We start from the raw sequence: 7542 nt of genomic DNA, 5'->3' as shown, positions 1-7542 counted from the left end.
TTTACAGACTTACAACTACTTGTTTTATTGTTGTTGTTCTGAGACAGGTCTCACTATGTAGCCCAGACTGGCCTCAAACTCATAGAGACCCAACCCTCCTGTTTCAGCCTCCCCAGTGCTGGGATTACAGGTGTGCACCACCATGTCCAGCAACAAACTACCCTCCAAGATTTCTGTTCCTGCTGGATGTGGTGACACACATCTCTAATCCCAGCACTCCGGAAGCTGAGGAAGGAGGATCACTGCAAATTTGAGACCAACCTAAACAGGGCATGGTGGTACATGCCCATAATCCCAGCACTCAGACTAGGGTAAGAGGACCACCACATGTTCAAAGCCACCCTGGGGTACATAGTGAGTTCAAGGCCTGCCTGCACATCTTGGTAAGACCTTTTCTCCAAAAAAAAAAAAAAAAAAAAAAGAAAGAAAGAAAGAAAGAAAGAAAGAATCCCTTAAGTCATTTTGAGGAACAAAATTTTCTTTGATCTCTTTCTAAATTTGTTACCAAAAAGATCTTTATTCATAGAATTTTCATTTAGCTATTACATTTATTTTTCCCTTATGTCATCATGAGGTGAGGCAATGAAATTAAGTTGAAACTGTAATTAGAAGGACAGAGCTCTGTCTACACATAGTGGTACTAGAAACATGGCAGCAGATGGAGTTAACTTTTGGCTAAAATCAATGCTCCTAATCTTTTCTTACTATTTATTTGCAGTAGGTTAAAGCTGCAATACATCCTTTCTAGACCAGCTTTAATCATTTTCACAACTATGGTTGCTATGACAACAGGGTGCAGTTTATCTGTACTATTTTCATTTTCCCATTTGAGTTTCCATGACAACACAATCATGTTGCTTTTCACCAATATGTAAGAACTTTTAGGATTATATTCTTAAGGACATTGGATTTCCCCATGAAGAAAATAACACAATTTATATAAGAATTTTAATTAAACATGTAATGCTCAATTTCAAAATCTTTTTTGGGGGGCCAGGGAGATGGCTCAGTGGAATAAGTGCTTCCCTGACAAGCACAAGGGCCTGAGTTCAATCCCTGGTTCTGCCAAAAAAAAAAAAAAAAATCTTTTTGGGGAGGAGTTACTTCCATAACAACTTTCACTGTATCAAAACAAACATCAACCCTGACATCTGCTGAAATCTAAATAGTTCATCATTAGTAGTGACTGACTTTTGTATCAACTTCCCCAAGCAAAAGATAGCAATACCGTCATGATTATGAGCTGTAGAAAGTGTCCATTAACACATGGTCCACGTAGAACCAGCAAGAATAAAAATCATTATATATATATAATTACATACTTTGCTGTAGTGATTCAACACCAGTTGGGACACAGAAAAAGTGGGCTCTGTACTAATCTACTTTTTTTTTTGTGGAACCGGCCCTGAACTCAGGCCCTTTCATATCAAAAATCAAACTCAGGACCTTATCCTTGCCAGGCAGGTACTTGAGCAACTGAGCTATCTCCCCGGCTATATTTTAAAATTACTACTTCACATTCAAATTTCTCTGTGGTTAAAAAAAAAAATCCATCTGGGCATGATGATGCACACTTGTAGTAATCCCAGCACTTGGCTGAGGAAGGGGATCATTCAGTGAGTTCAAGGCCAGCATATTCAAAGCTAGCCTGAACTATATAATGGACCCTGTCTCGAACCCAAAGCCACCAACACCAAAAATAAAGAAAAAAAGAAAGTTCAAATACATTTATAGGGCCGGGGAGATAGCTCAATACAATAAGCGCTTAGCGCAAGAGCCCAAGTTCAATCCCCAGTTCTGCCCCCCCCCAAAAAAAAAACCCACACACATTTATATTATAAATTTAGGTTTGGTTTTTTTTTTTTGCTTTGTAATCACTATATTAAGACATTCATACAACAATTGCTTAAATTTTGATACCCAGAATAAGCATGTGAACATATGACTTTTTTAAACATACAAGTAAAGCTATTCATCATACTTTGCTATACTATTACCATTACATTACAGTTACTTTGGAGCAGTAAGTCAAATGGGTTAAAGCAAGCCTGTGACATCCCTCAGGAGCACACCTTATGTTACACATGTGACATCCCTCAGGAGCACACCTTATGTTACACACGCAAATGACCTTTTCATGTGGTCTCTTTAATTTTAAAAGTTACCCAGCTCTGAAGTCACAACTCAAGCGCTTATCATGGTCCAAAGAGAAGGGAAAAACAGTGTAACTAGGAGTGGTCAACAGTTTTATATAAAAAGACAGTACAGCAGAAAGGACTGCAATCCTGTTGTTCAAAATCGTGTAAAAAATTATTTATTCATTTTTGTATTTTAAGGAAGGGCCTACAGGGTGTTCAGGGTCTCACTACTAAATCAGACTGGGACTCATAGTGATCCCCCTATTTACAGCCTCCCAAGAGCTGGGATTACAGGTGTGCACCACCACACCCAGTCTCAATAGCGGTCTCAGTGTGCCCCAGGGACAGGGCAGTAAGGCAGGCCTGGGGATCAAAACCCCGGCCCCTGTGCATGCTTGCAGGCGCTTTAATCTGCTGAGCTATTTGGCTGGCCCTAGTCAGTGTAAAAATTTAAAAGTATTGCTGGGCATGGTGGTTAATGCCTGTAATCCCAGCACACCAGAGGCTGAGGCAGGATTGCTGAGTTCAAGGCCAGCCCAAGCTACAAAATTATTTCAGGCCATCCTGAATTACATAATGAAACCCAGTGTCAAAGACAAAAAAAATTTTAATTATTCTTGCTACTGGATAACTGTGCCCCATTACTAAGGCTCGTCTTACTAAGCCTGAGTATAGAAAGTATTTTTTTAAATAGCTCTCAATGGTTATAGTCCTGGATTGGATCAGTATTCACTGTCACAGAACTCTGCATGCAAGAGGGTATCTTTTCTAGCTTTGACTGCTAAACTCAAGTTATTTTTAACTTTGATCAGGTAACAAAGATAAATGTAAAACTCTTTTTCTATAGTCACAAGTACACATACACATCTAAACTGCTTATGAACAAAACATGGAACTATTACTAGTATTCAAAGAAAAAATAGTAAATATTACAAATTCCCCCTTTGTCTCCTATAGACATATAAAAGATTATAATATGCAGTATTTTATAGGGTAAAACTAATTTTCATATATTAATGTAACCAGACATTGGAGTTTTAATGAAAGCTAATAAATTTTACAGTATGGAATGAGCTAAAAAATATTATTTAACTAAACCTGAAAAAATGAAAAACAAATTTAGGTCTTGCACAGAAATTATTTTCTCAAGATCATCTGCTAAAGAAAAAAAAAATCTACTGCTTTTCCAAATTCTAAAACAATTTAACAGATGACGGTTTATAAATGTTAAAAGCAAAAAACTGTTAGAAACAAAAGAAGAATAAGATCTTTTCCTTAATATCTTTCCTGCCCTTAGGAAAATGTCAAACTCCAACACAATGATAAAGAAAATAAAGCAGTACGGGGTGTGGTGGCCCACACGGGGTGTGGTGGCGCACACCTGTAATCCCAGCGCTTGGGAGGCTGAAAACGGGAATCATTAGGAGTCCAATCTACATAGTGAGACCCTGTACTAAATACCAAAAAAAAAAAAAAAGACTTTAATCAAACTAAAGTTCAGTTATAAGAGAAATTAATCTTTTCTGATTTTTATGGCATAGATCAGCTGATCCTACATGTCAAATTCACTTACGAACCTAGTTCATAAAACCAAGGCTTGGCAGTGCTCAGGAGACAGCTCAGCAGACTAAGCGCCTGCTCAGGCAGCGCCCGCACCACACGCCAAGCTGGCCCCGCCCCTGCCCGGCCACGGGGCCCACAAGTTGGGGTGTGGTGGCACACACTGTAATCCCAGCACCGGAGGCTGAAAATAGGTGGTCTGAGCTGTGTAATGAGACCGTGCACCAAACATATTTTTTTAAAAAAGGCAAATTATCATGTGGTATTTATCACAGCAAATGACTCAAAAAACTATCTTAAAACACAAAAAATAACAATTTTCACATAGATAGGGCTGTATTTTAGCATTAAAAATGTTCGTTAGTAAAGTTAGTCTCTTGGTTTCACAGGTAACCAAACAATGTATTCTAAAGTAACACATTTTGAAAATGTCATTCTCCCACGTGGCTGTACTTCTTCTGATAATCATTTTTCTAATTCAAAATTATCTCCCTATGTCTATAAGCCCAGTGTTCAAGGGGCTGAGGCAGGAGGGTCTCAGTGAGTTCAAGGCCACCCCAAATTACATTAGCAAAATGCTATCTAAAACATCAAACAGAAAAATTTAAGTCTTCTGTTCTATACAACTTTTCAAGCCTAATATAAATCCTTAAAGGTACAGATCTGAGTCACACTAAGGAGCTGCAGTTATCAAACAGGAAAAACAGTAATCTGTCCAAATTATTTTAAAAGACAAATCAGAGGGCTCTGGAGATAGCTCAGCAGCTTAAATGCCTGCCTGGCAAGCGCAAAGATTCTAAATTCAATCTCTGGTACCAAAAAAAAGGGGGGGTGACGGAGAGGGAGGAGGACGGAGAGGGACACAAACCAGGTTCCATGCCTTGCCAAGAAAGCCCAGTCATACACCTAAGCATTTCAATGAAGTTCTTCAGGCAAATACTAGACGAAGGCATGGTCTCCAGTCGAGCGGTGTTCTCAGGTGAGGCTGAAGGAAAGGGCCTCGGTCCTAAGGGCACTAAGCCCATCACTGATGAATCCACCGCGGAGCCATAATCTCACAGCGTCACTGGAAGACGGAACTCTAGGAAGCCAGACCCAGCAGGAATAAGGTGACAATGGGTGTGCGGGCTGCAGCACCCTTTTTCTCCCCTTCTCTTGCCCCCTCTCTCTGCTCCCAGGAGGTGAGCAGCTTCCCCCTACACCCAGCCATCCTGAGGCCAAGAGACCAGGAACTGAAACTTCTGCAACTGTGAGGCAAAAAAAAAAGAAATCTTCCTTTCACTGATTTCCTCAAGTATTGTGTCATGGCAACAGAAAGGGACCCACACAGCAAGGGTTTGATAAGAACTGTAACTATCAAAGAAGAACTGGAATTATCAAACTAAATGTCTATGTATGAATCATATTTTACCTCTTTCCACACAATCATCAAAATATGTATCTGAGTTGCACACTGGACTTAAATATAAAATTAATCACATCAAATTAATAAAATCAGTAGGAAGCATTTGAAAGTTACTTGTGACAGAAAAATTAGTGCCTGATAATTCTTTTTTTTTTTTTGGCGGAACTGGGGATTGAACTCAGGCCCTTGCACTTTCCAGGCAAGTGCGTATTCTACTGAGCCATCTCCCCAGCCCCTGATAATTCTTAACACTTTTTTAATGCTATATAGTTATTATTTTTTATTAATTTTAATGAGAAATAGCAATGAGACAGTTTCAAAACAGGTTAGTAGGACAGTTACAATAATTAATACATTGCATATTGTTGTCTTGTAGTATTCATAGTACAAGATGTAGACATGATATCCTGTCCAAACTCTATTAGTACAAATCTTTCTTCTCACTGAATTAAGAAAGTAACTGTATATCTAGCCTATTTTGTATATATAGACTAAACATATATATACATATATATATAAAACTGTTGTGTGTTTTAAGCAAAATATACAAAGTTAAAAATAGCTATACATGGGGCCAGGGAGATGGCTCAGTAGAATAAGCGCTTCCCTGGCAAGTGCAAGGTCCTGAGTTCAATCCCCAGTAGTGCATGCCGTGCCCGCCCAGAACCCCAAACCCATCATCCTGGCCCTAAAACCAGCATGGTGGCACACATTTATAATCCCAGCACTGGGGAGACTGAGGCAGGATCACTATGAGTCTGAAATGCATAGTGAGCCTCTGTATCAAATAAAACCTTAAAAAAAATAGCTATGTAGGGTGTGTAGGTACTTTTAAAACTAACTTTACTTTTTAAATTTGTTCTAAGATCTTTTTAAAACTTCAAGTTCATTTATCAAGATTACCAGAGCCAGTGAGATAGCTCAGCAGACTAGGTGCCTGCTTTGGCAAGCAGAGACCAGGGTTCAAACCCCATTCCCGTATGCTGCACCAGCCCCACCCCAGGGGCACATGAGCCGACCAAGTCCCAGCACAGTGGCTCATGCCTGTAATCCCAGCCCTGGGAGGCTCAAAACGGGGATCACTAGAAGCCTGAGCTGCGCAGTGAGACCCTGTACCAAATACATAAATGAAAAAAAAAAACAAATTATCACATGGCACAGCAAAACTGATAAATATTGTCTGACTTGCTTGCTAAATGACTCCACAAGGCAGGAAGGGCAGAATATTATCAGCCTCAATGATGCACAGATGCAAGTTAGGAAAGGTGAGTGGCTGCACAAACATCCACTGCCCACCTGCGTCTTGCACTGGGATACTGAGAGGATAAAACACGAAACTGACTCTCAGGAGGTTTGGAAATAACAGACAAATGGAAAGGGCATTTGCTTAGGATATGGCGGGCTTTAAGGAGGTGACATTTAAACTGACACATTCAGGATGTAAGAAGGAGCAAAACCCAGGCTAGCAGTGAACCAAAAGGCCTTCTTGTCCTTTTTTTTATTTTTTACTTTTTTTGGAATTCTGTGAAAGGCCAGTGTAAGTTGGCTATGATGGAGAACGGGAGTACTGGCACAACAAAGGTTTGCCAGATCTGCCTGGTGGAAAAAGTCGAAGTTCTACCGTACATGACCTACATGGACAAGGAAGATACGATACTGAGAAGTTCTAAATTTACAGTTTTTAGAGATTACTCTAGCCAGGCATGGTGGTATACACACCTGCAATCCTAGCACTCCAGAGACAGAGATGGAGGAGCACCAGGAGTTCAAGGCCAGCCTGAACTACATTGTGAGACCCTGTCTCAAAAACAACAAAAACACACCTAGTGTATCCTGCTTTGGGGTTCTGCAAGGGAACAACACAATACAGGACACATTTTGTAAGATTATTTTATGAGTCACCCAAAGAATCATATACAGTGGGTGCAGGAAATCTGTCCACACACTAAAGACCAAAGAATCCAGCTGAGTCCCTGGATCCCATGACAATGTCTCACGCAGGCCTGTTTCACAGATACACCTGGGAAGGCCCAAAGGTCAGTGGTGGAAGCTAGGAAGTCTGTGCCAGTGGAACGAAGGATCAGTGCCACCAGGCCCAGGGATCTGAACTGGAGCCAGGGAGCAACACTCAGGGGGGACCAGAGCTCCCCCAAAACGTACCACAGCCATCCTCAGCAACAGTGAGGTCCCGAGCTTCTCCAATAATGAGAAAGCTGCATTCCCAGCAGGAAAGCCAGCACAACAAGATCCCCCAGCAAAACAGCCCAAGAGAACCAGCAGCTTCCAAAGGTTTCCTAACAGCCTCTCAACAGCTTCTTCAGTTCTGCCTCGTATGCTGTCGGAAACCATCCCAGGTGGGCCTCCCACACCCAGCACCACACTAGTTCAGTTCAGCTGGATGTGATTAGTTGACCACCAGTTAGCAATCCACTACACAGT

This window comes from Octodon degus, unplaced genomic scaffold, assembly GCF_000260255.1.
Source record: "Octodon degus isolate 3935 unplaced genomic scaffold, OctDeg1.0 scaffold00042, whole genome shotgun sequence".
NCBI lineage: Eukaryota > Metazoa > Chordata > Mammalia > Rodentia > Octodontidae > Octodon > Octodon degus.
The sequence above is the reverse complement of the archived record's forward strand: the minus strand, read 5'-3'. Positions refer to the sequence as shown.